The 11,651-nt window shown below is 35.0% G+C and overlaps 1 long non-coding RNA gene across 1 annotated transcript; it reads right to left on the reverse strand.

Annotated features, from left to right (window-relative positions):
- Window positions 1-4,015: 4,015 nt before the first annotated feature.
- Window positions 4,016-10,650, reverse strand: LOC145814682 (uncharacterized). Its single transcript, XR_014358027.1, has 3 exons — window positions 10,570-10,650; window positions 9,884-10,007; window positions 4,016-4,283 (listed from the first exon to the last, which is right to left on the reverse strand). It is a non-coding gene; the product is annotated as an uncharacterized LOC145814682 (long non-coding RNA).
- Between the last annotated feature and the right edge of the window lie 1,001 nt (window positions 10,651-11,651).

The following is an 11,651-nucleotide window of genomic DNA, read 5'->3' on the forward strand; positions in this document are numbered from 1 at the left end:
TAGAAGACGAGGCACATACTAGAAACCTTCCCATTTATAAAGATCAGTTTCACCCCAAAATTTCTCCTTTGGAAGTTGATCAAATAAGGGCTTTAGTGAATCAGAACAGTGCATGACAATTGACTTGGTAATTTCCAAAGCAGTTAAGATGTCAAAAGACTTCTACATGAGAACTCATGGCTACATAAGGAATAGTGTAGTAAGCTAAGAGCATCTCAATGGGAGAAGGCAACGGTGCATCTATCGTTTTGCGTGTTTATTTATCGTTTTGTTTGTTTTCTTGGTGGTGTTGTCTGTTTTCTCGTGGGATGTGCCTCTTGGTTTGATGCGTATATATATATGGAAAATGTCTCGTAGCTCAAATTTTGTGGCTCAAAAGTGGCTCAAATGGCCAAAACGACGTCGTTTTGGCCATTATTATGTTGCTCTGTACTCAAAACGACGTCGTTTTGGCCATTTGAGCCACTTTTGAGCCACAAAATTTGAGCTACGTAGCATTGTCGTATATATATATACATCACATAATATGTTTAAAATTTTATATTTAAATTTTTACATAATTCGATGATTGAAGAATAATGTGATGAATGAAGAAAATGGTTTAGCAGTTTTAGATAGTTTGATGAATGAGAATTGTAGGGGTAGTTGATTGATGTGAAAGTATTTTTACTAAAAAAAAATAACAATACCAAATAGGATGTACTCTTTATATAGGAGTTACCTAACATGATGAATATAAATAAATTTATTTAAGTTATATTATTTTTTTATTTTTTTTATAAAAAATTAAAAAATATATTTATTTAAATCATTCTAAATAATTCCATAATATCACCACTTCACTTTAGATCGCTTCGTACTTTATTTTTTTATAAAAGGGTCATTTTGTGACTTTAGTAATTACATCATCGACTACTGATGTCACAAATATTTAAATATTTGGCCTTGTCTTTTTACTTTGTCATGGCAGAAATTATAGAGGAAAAAAATATTAAGAGTTCTAATGGTTTTAAGGAAAAAAGCGTGAGACTCCTAGTGGGGTGACTCCCACCACCCTCACTTTTTTTCATTGGCTCAAATATATATATATATATATATATATATATATATATATATGGGTAGGCTTGCTATCACAGCTCCCACGTAGAGGTGGGGGTGCTGGGGTTCACCCCCACTGGGGGTCCCCGACACTGCTGGAGTTTTAATTGGTGTGTGAGTTATATGTGATGTGATATTTTAGTTTTGATTTTTTTTTTTTAATTTTTTACTTCATAAGTGTTCTTTTAGAGCTCTCAAATTAGAAAGATATATCATGTTTGAATTATAGACTATTTGTATATATTTATGACGTCAAAAAATATTAGTGATTGGAGTTTGCATTGCGCAAAAACAAATAAAATAAAATATAAATGGCTAAAAGTGGATTGTAAAAAAATTAACTCATATTTTTTGCCTCAAACTTGGCTTGGACGGCCATTGCAGCTTCTAGAAGACGAGGCACATACTAGAAACCTTCCCATTTATAAAGATCAGTTTCACCCCAAAATTTCCCCTTTGGAAGTTGATCAAATAAGGGCTTTAGTGAATCAAAACAGTGCATGGCAATTGACTTGGTAATTTCCATAGCAGTTAAGATATCAAAAGACTTCTGCAAGAGAAATCATAGCTACATAAGGGATAGTATAGTAAGCCAAGAGCATCTCAATGGGAGAAGGCAAAGGTGCATTCCGAGTTATTTTTGCTAGTGCAATTGGTTTTCTCTTCCTCCAAGAAGCTCTGCATTAGAAGAGACAAAACACTCACTTTGATTTTGATTCTCCATAACTAACTAGCCTTTATTGGGAGGCAAAAGGATTTCTCATTGAAATTGCTCTCTCCATCTTATCAAATACTCTTTTTTCGGTTGGTTTTGTATTTGTATATTACATCTAATTGATTTAGTTTACTATTGAAAATATAATCGTTTGAAAATATTTTTTAAAAAATATTTGTAAATGTCACATTAACATATGTATCATACCATTAAAAGATTATTTACTCATTTATCTATATTTATAATATTTTTCTTATAAAAATTAGTTAAGTTAGTTTGATTGATTAGCTAAAATAAAGAGTTTGGTTAGAGTGTACACTAGCTAAAATAATTAGATTAAAAAAAAAAAAAAGTATTTTTTTTGGTGTACTTTTGCAAGACATTTTGCCTCTTAGTCTTGGAGTTGCTCTAATAAATACGATCTCCCCTCTCTTACATATTAATATATTTTCTCAAATTAATCCTCATAAATTAAAATTTTAACGTGACCCAGGAGCAAAATATTTTCATCATGTCTAGCGGCTTCTTAGTGTGTTTTATCTCTATTTAAACAATGTAAATAATAACAACAACAAAAGTCATTATCAATTTTCAAACTAAGCTCATGCTAGATTTTTAAATTCGATAAATAAATGAGCTGAGATTTTCAGAGCTCAATTCAATTCGTTTGTAACTCTAGCAGCGGCACACAGTCCATATAGTATTTAGTGGGAACAAAACCTTATTATCAAAATGATGGACTATTTTTTTGTACAACCATAGGTCGTGTTTTAGTTGGTTAGGGTGTGACTCCCATATGAAAATTGATGAACTCAAATTTTAAGAAGTTGTGAATCAATGTTTAAAAGTCCAATTCTGCACATACATATAAAATGGGAGATTTCTATCACTCGAATTTTATTTTAATCTCTTATCCTTAGACTTTGCCACTAAAAATAATAAGAAAAAATTACTTAGACTTCAACTCATATTTCAATGTGGCTCTCTCATTATTAATTGTTAAAAATTTAGATGGAAATTGCTAACGTGAACATATTTAAGAGATTAAAAATAGGAAAAATGTATGATAAATTAGATTTTTTACCCCTAAATTTTACTCAAATTTCACTTTTATGCTTTATATTTCAACTTTCACTCAAATTTCAAACGGTGGAGTGACTGGGAGGATCATGTTGAAACACAACTTGAACTTTGAAAATTTAATCATTGTATTTAAAAGATAACAAACTAAAGTAAAATTTAAGTGAAAATTTGAGAATAAAAAGTGAAAAAATTTTCAAACAAAAAGATGCTTGGTTATGAAGTTTTCAAAAATAATTTTCAAATTTTCAATCCGTATTCTTTAACTTTCAGTGATTTTTTTGAATATTTTAATCAAAAATATTTATTTTTTAGATCTACTTAATCTAGATACACTTAAAGAGTATAAAATTTGTAAAAAAATCTTTAAATAAAAAAAATGTATTTTTTTTTTTTGTAATTATTGAATTCGCTTTAGATTTTTCCACAAATATTTTACTTAAGTATTTTTAGATTAGGTGCATCTAAATAAAAAAAATGTCTAAAATATAAATAAATAAATTAACCAAAGATAATAAAGCACAAAAAATAAAAAAAAATTCAAAAATTGTTGTTAAAAACTCCAAACTGAACAAAGTATTGGTCTCGAATTTAATTTATAACGCAGTTATCACAAATGAGATTAAACATTCATAAGACAAGACGAATCAAAGCAGCATTGAAAGCAACAAACTCTAACTCGATAATTTGACTTGTTAATGTTTTAAATATTTGTGTTCAAATCATTTTTACAAAATATATATATATATATATATATATTGATCCGATGCGTAGCCACTATTTGACTTTTAAAAAATAGATGATAACATTTTTAAAATCATAGTTTTATCTATTTTGTAGAAACAAAAACATCTATTAATAAAAAACAGTCGCAAAAGACTTTTTGCGACAGCCCATGCGACGGCAAATGGGGGTCGCGAATATGGGGATGGCAAATACTTTTTGTGACGGCAAAGCAACGGTCGCAAATTATTTGCGACCACCTAAACTACTTATGGCGACTGCTATTTTGCCGTCGCAAAAAACAAAGAAAAACACTAACATGATCTTTGGCGACCATCTTGTTACCGTCGCACCACAAAAAAGAAAAAGAAAAAAGGAGAGCATAAAAGTGTAGCGTTAAGCACTCTAGGAATAACAATAACAAGAATTCAGACAATATAGCATTATAGTTTTATTGAACATTCCATTTGAGTCTCAAAATTTGAGCCATATGTGAAAGTTATTACAACTAAAAACTTCGGAAAAGTTTTTTTATGAAAAAAATACAATCCAGAGTTGGCCAATCTTCTCATCAATTTTTCTTGCTCGGGTGTTTCCCCACTCCATCAATGAACTGGCCAATCTTCTCATCAATTTTCTTTTCAAGTTCCACATCACCACATTGCACCTATGCAACAAAAATTTCAGGCATTAATGATAAAAATTATATACAGTCAAAATAAAAATTATCAATTTTAATCACTCCTATGGATATAGTGCAATTAGATTGAAAAAAGATAACATGTCACAATCCAGATTTCAAACAGCAGGAGACTATATATTTCTTATTGCAAATTTAACAACGAGATATGCAGTGCAAAACCTGCCAATGTGCAGAGTAGCATAATAAACATAATAAACAAAGTATGAATTCAACTGGTATTCAGCAAGTCAATGTTTTCAAATGGCAAGATATTGCAGCAATCAATACAGGCCAACAGGAGACACCAGAATCATAGTTTAATTAATACTTCTGTTCACTATCAGCAAAAGAATTCTTACTTGAGGAGCATACCAAAAGATCTAAGTGTAAAAGGAGAACAGCAAACAAGGGTCTTTGCTCAGGCAGAGAGCTCTGGAGAAAAATAATTGGGGAAAAAATATAAAAATATGCAACAAATAGCTTACTTGTAGCCACGCTGATCACAATAAAGGCAAACACTGATTAGGACCAACCACCTCAATAACAGGTAGTTTACAAGTAAATATAATCATCTTTATGTCAGGTGGTTTGAAGGCAGCCACCTTATAACAAAGTCACCTTAATGTTAAGAAAAACTACAATAATACACCTAATGGGAAAAAAAAATAAAAAATTATATGCCATGTTTGATATGCTGATAAGGGGATGGGGTAAGATTAAATAATCCAGGGATAAAATTATCCCACCCAATGTTTAACCAAGACCATTTTATCTCTCATGTGCAAGATTATTTTGTCGCGAGGGGACGAAAAATTTATTGGTATTGGTTAAACGAATACGAATGTGCTGCTCCCTCCTTGTGCTAAACACCTACACAAATATTAGACACATAATCACATTGGTATTGAGGCGCCCCTGACTGGGAATGCTCCAAAAGCACCATGCATACCCTTTATGCATATGCATGTTACTTGCTTTCTAGGTAAATGATGAATATGATTTAAAAAAAGAGGAAATTCCCAATAAGTTACTTTTTCCATAAAAGTACTATTGAATCCTATTAACATATGATTCAACCCTATCAACACAGCGTTGTTAATATGAGTTAGTGGTTTACTTGTATGGGAAAAGTAGGACTTTTTGACAGTTTCCATTATAAAAATGGAAGCCAGTGCAATGTAATTTAAACACTGTTAGTTGTTTTTGTAAATTTCTTCATCAGGCCTATATTGTACAAAAAGAGGTTGCAAATTAAGAAGGTGCAACTGCCACACAAATGTAATGTAACCTACTGTAGACACCCCATTTTTGACCGTCCTCAAGACTTGGACGTCACCGTTGGAACACTTGGTGATTATCCATGTTTGTGTTCGTTTGGAGTTCCCGGAGGTCTCGGCTCGCGCGCCTTGCCTCAGGATCTCCGAACTTGACTGTTTAGTGTCTGGTTTTGCACCAAACACTTGTTTTTTGCCTTGGAAGGGCAGGGAATGCCTTGTGAGGCATCCCCATACACCACCGGCAGTGGCTAGAGGCCACCGGCTGGTTTTTGCTGCCACCGGCAATGTATATTGCCGGCCGGCACTATTTGTTGCCGGTCGGCACTCAATTTTGTCAAAATGACATTTTTGGCCGGCCGACTACTGTGCATCTGCTTTTGCAGATATTTTAAGACAGCTGTCTTGCTTTTTGCTCCCCTCCATACACGTGTATGGAGGGATCTCCCTCTTATGAAGCTTGTCTTGTAAGCTTTACAAGACAAGAAGTTCTATAAAGAGAGGGGCTCTCTCTTGTTGCAAGGGTTAGACACTTGAGATATTTTAGAGAGCTTAGACAGCCATTTTTAGGGTTTGAGTTCTAGGGTTAGGGTTTGATACACATTATCTCTCTCTTTTTCCCTCTTGTGTGTGTTAAAGTGTGTTTGTGTCTTACTATTGCACACAAACACATAGTGTTTCACCTTCCTTTGGCTCCTGAGGTTCTAAGGGGCTGATTTTTGTGTTTGGTGTTGGATTCAAGCCAAGGAGGGCTATTGGAGCATCATTGTTGAAGAGGTCTTCAAGGGTGAGAATCTTACCCCTTTTTACCCCAATCTTGCATTGTATTTTTACCTATCTTAAATTCATTTTTGAGCTTGGTGTATAATACAAAAAAGTTCTTTTTTTTAGCCCTCTTGATTGTTTATTAAGGGTGTTTTGTGGTTTGAGGGTGTTTGACCCCTCTTAGGCCTTAAAAGGCCTCATTTTGTGCCATTTTGTGCTAGTTTCGAGACTTTGGTGTTTGGGCCTCTTCACCACTGAAATCTTGAGGGATTTCAGTGGTGGAGATGGTGCCTTGAAGTCTCCAAAAGGAGAGGGCCATCCCCTCTCCTTGTTGTCCTTGAAATGGACCATTTTGGCCTCTTGAGAGAGCACCTAGCTAGGCTTCATGTTGACCATGCCTTAGTTGTTTTTTGTGCTTAATATGTCATATTATGCCTCTATTTTTTTGTTGGTTTTGGTACACCATACATGCTTAGCATACCTACCATGTAATGCCTTGTTGTTGCTTTGATATGCCTTAGGTTGTTAGCCTTAGTTCTAGCATGTTTTAGGCTTAGTCTTGTGAAGCTTTTGTGCATATTTTGCCATGTGTTAGGTCTGTCCATGGTTGTTTGGGTCGGATTTGGCATGCATCATATAGCCCCTTTGCATTTTGGCTTGTTGTCCTTAAGCATGTGAATGTATAGCATGACATTTTTGTATTGATTTGGTGATTTGGAATCATCCACCATGTCATTTCAGTCCCATTTGCATGCCTATATGTTTACCTTGGACGCATCTTTAATGCTTTGGAAGCTTGTGTAGTATGCTCCATGTTTTGGCACTTATGCATGCCTTTGAATTTGAGCTATTTAGATGCCATCTAAGTGGTCTTTTGGGCTTTATTTTAGGTGCTAAAACTCTGTTTTTAATCATTTAGTTCATGCCATGTTTGGTCTTGCTAAGTGTAGTTCAATACTCCATTGGTTTGCTTTGAGCACTTAGGCCATTTGTTGCATGTTTGGCTTGATTTATTGCTTGGTTTGGCACCATGTTTTAACATGATTTTTAATGCTTATGTTGCATGCTATATGTCCATGATTACCTTCTTTCAAATGTGTTTGAGAGTTGCCTCATTTGTGCTTAAGTGTTGGCTCTCAATTATGTGCATGTGTGTATGTATTTGGTCCCTCATATTATAGCATTTTGGCCGCTGTTTTGGGCCTATTTAGAGTTGCCTAAATCATGTATAAGTCCATCTTCTCATCGGTTTGTATTACCACATGTATGCTTGTATGCTTGCATAAGTGCCTTGCCATGCCATGTTGCATCCTTAGGTTGTATGCCTAGGTTGCATTGCATCTTGCATGCATGCCTTGTTCCTTGACTTGGTGATAGGAATTGGGTCTTGATTTGTGTGTTTGGTTTGCATTTCATTTGACATGAAAGTTGCACACTTGGTCACTCGGGCCATCATGTATGGAAATGCGTGATTGGTGGCCCGAGAATCGAGATACATGCCCCTTTGAGTCACAAACATGATAAGGGACATGAATGGTGCATATATGCCTTGAATTGTGCTGCCATGCTTTGCCTTGCCCTCTGTTGCTGTCAATTGCAGATTCTGCAGGAGCACTTTGCCGACCGGCAGTGTCAAGTGCCGACCGGCAATCCCTTCTCTGCCGACAGATTCATTTTGTGCCGATGGCCATAACACACTGCCGGTGACAGTTCCATTCAGCCGGTGGCACTCCTCAGTGTCCAAGGAACCAGTTCTGAGATTTTGGCAGCCTCCAGAGGAGTAAAGAAAGGAAAACAGAGGCAGCCCATGCATGGCGGTGCGTTTCCGAGCAGGACCGAGCATGCATTGCATCGAGCTCTCCTCTCGGGGCGGTTTACTGCTTTTCTTAGACTAATTAATTTGCTTAGTTGGTTAGGCAATTTGTAATATTTAATTAGCTTGCGTAGTTAATTAATTTGTAATATTTATTCGGTCCCTCCGAGCGAGGGCAAATCTGTAATAAGTGTGTGTGAGTGGAGTGTATGTCTTCCAATCCCCACTTCTTTCTTCCCTTTTACTTACCTGCTTTGATGGTTAGTATTAAGGCACGTTTAATTTAGCATACCTTATGCTATGCATGCGTGCATTCATGCATTTGTATTGCATGCATTAGGCTCGGTACATCACGCTAACTGCATAAGTATTTCAGATCTAACTTGAATACATGCTACTTGTGCATTTTCACATGTCATTTATAGACTAGCCGAGCCTACTCTAATTGCATTCTGTATGTGATGCATTACGCACTTAACATGAACTAGGATCACGCGTGTTTGCTAACTAGTTTATTGTTTTGGCACGCAGTACGATGTAAGTATTTATGCTTTAGCATCTCACATGCGTGTGAATGTTAACATGATAGCATGCTTACCATGTGGCTAGATGCTTATGTGTTAAACTATTTGAATGCCTGTGGATGAAGGTTGGATTGTTTGAGTTGGAAAAACTCGTTGAAATCCGTATTTTAGCCTACTTGCGAGTAGCAAATTCCAAAGTATTTTTCCAAAACAAGCGGATATGCAATGCTTCTTTCCAAATTAGGCAATCTAGTCTATACTTGTTTGTTGTGCGCATGACATAGTGATTCTAGGCTAATAAATGGAATAAGAACATATAAAGTTTTCAAAAACGGATATCACGGTTAGTAGAGGCCGATCTTAGGATCGGGCGAGAGGGGGTGCTCATAGCTGACCTTCCCCGATCGTATCCTAGCTCCCGAGCCGAGACAACTCCGGTGATGACGGACATGTGGCCTTCGGCACCGAGTCAGGGTTTCCTAAATTCCCCCATTTTAAAATATTTAGGTGGCGACTCTGTATCTGGCAAAGCAGTCCATGTTTGGCACTTCTTTTCTAAAAATCTGTTTTCTCAAAACGATTTGCCAGATTTGGACTCTTTGGTTCAGATTAAGAACCGTGACACAAATCGAGTCCGAACTGTAGCAAGGCCCCCACGCGGGCGCGTCTACACCTACTGTACTTTATACAGAGCACATATTTTTGGAATAGTGCCTAAACAACCCTTGGGTTGATCTGGAGAAAGCATTGAAAGAAAGAAGACAATATGTACTAGTTCAATGATTAAGTTATCAAGTCAAAAGGATTTACTAAAAAAGTATTGAGCCCAAAGAAATTGCTAGATTAATACCCCAAATCAAATAAATAGCCAAACCCAACCCAACGAAGCTTTGTGTACCAATCAAGTGGGATCAACTAACCCTCAATTAAATAAATAAATAAAAAGACAACATGCCAAATTGAAGTACCATGTGTGGTTAATTTGGACGGCAAACGTCATTTTTGCTGTTTGGTATTAACCCCAAGGGGTGTTCATTGTACCAAATTGAACTTCAAGGGGACTCTCTGTTTTTTGACCTAACCACAGAGGGGTAGATTGTAATTTACCCAAAGATAAATAATTCCATTTCATTATCACTGGTTTGATCCAATTCCAAATATTATGAAGAACCACCTAACACCGTTAGAAAGTTTTACAAAAAATAGTACCTCCCCATAGCTGCATAGCACCATTGCAAAGAGAGTTTCTGAGTGTTTCCTGATCTTGCATTAATTTTTCTAGCTCCTGCTTCCGACTCTCTTGTGTTTCTGGATTATATTCAAAGTCACGAATCTGAATCACAAGCAAAATCAAATATGCAATACATAAGAAGGCACCTGCTATTGAGTTCGTTATATTTGACATATTATTCATCCACTTATCTCACCAGAGAATAGGAGCTAGAAATTCTTGAATTTCAACAAAACAGAAGCTAAAATTGTTATCATAACAGGCATAAAAAAACACAAGGGCTGCTTGAGTGACAAACTCACTTGAAAACCTCTATCGCGTGCCTTAGTTCTAAAGTTGTCAGCATCACGACTGAACAGTGTTACAGTATAAAGAGCATATTCTGGGGACCTAACACGTTTTTTTTTTTTTTTGGTAAGCAACCAAAAAAAAAATAGTAATACATTCCATTACTTCAAACATTGATACAATACATGACCAAGAAAGATGGCACTTCTGAATTGTAAAATATGTAACAAGCACAATTCTCTAATCCTCGGTGAACTTGCCAATTAAATCTGTGGTGTAGCAATTAAAGCTACCATGCAATTTCAAATTCAAATAATAAACTGACAGTCATGATTACAAAATAAGGTGACATCATAAACAGCAAAGGGATTTTTACCACATAAGCGGTGAGTGTCTTGTAGCTTGACAACCAATCTTTCTGTGAGTATTTAGGGACAATAGCAAGGAGGGTTAACAATAAGCTACAATGAATTTAAAAAATTTGTGGACCACCCACATCACATCCCACTAATATATACAGACAGATAACAGTAATACATAGAAACATAAATAGTTATTTATAAGTTGTAAAATTAGAATCATAATAATAGAGAGAAATTTGACCTGATACATGGACTTGCTAGGAAGAAATTTGATCTTCCATTTGGTTGCTAATAGACCGCGCAACACTGCAGGAAAATAAATACATCCCCAAGATGTCAAATGAGGAAATAATTATAAGATATACTTTTACTAGCTAGATAACCACCATATCACAGTAAAAATAAAAATAAAGTACCATGCACATAAAGAACTTAAAGGAAAAAATATAAAAAAATACAAAGCAAAGGTCAAGTTCTGAATTTTTCAAGATTCAAAATGAGCAAGGATGGTCTAACAGAAACTAGGATGAGCTAGGAAGCAGAAACACTTGTCAGAAATGCCACGTGGCTATGAATCGTAGAACAAAAACTAATCGAATTGCTTCCTTATTTACTATTTTTCTTCTTCCCTCCCATAAATGAAAATAAAGGATATAAAAAGCTTTAAAAAATCATTTTTCTTCAGCACAAACATCATATTTAGGGGCAAAAAAAAAAAAGAACAAAAGAAAAAAGCCATAATTTGGACACAACGGAATGCAGATGTTCAAGTTAGAATGGAAACAGTCAGCATAATCAAGCATTTTAAATAATGGAAAATTGATAGAAGCATTATATAAATAATGTGTATCTATATTGCTATAACATTGATAGAAGGATGGGAAAATTGTCAGTTTTATTCAGTATTCCTGAACTAAATGGAAAAAAGAACAGAAAAGAAAAAAATAATTTCTGAATCTGGTTATAGTATTTTTTTGGCTCTAAAAAATGGGAAAAAAAAACAATAAAAATACATTTTTTGCTCTCGTTTTATAACATTTTCACAATAAACAAACTGAGATTCAAGTCTCACTTGAGGAAAAACAAACGTTTATGA

The sequence above is a fragment of the Camellia sinensis genome, unplaced genomic scaffold (genome assembly GCF_055761805.1).
Source record: "Camellia sinensis isolate YWXY unplaced genomic scaffold, ASM5576180v1 Unanchor12, whole genome shotgun sequence".
Classification (NCBI taxonomy): Eukaryota; Viridiplantae; Streptophyta; class Magnoliopsida; order Ericales; family Theaceae; genus Camellia; species Camellia sinensis.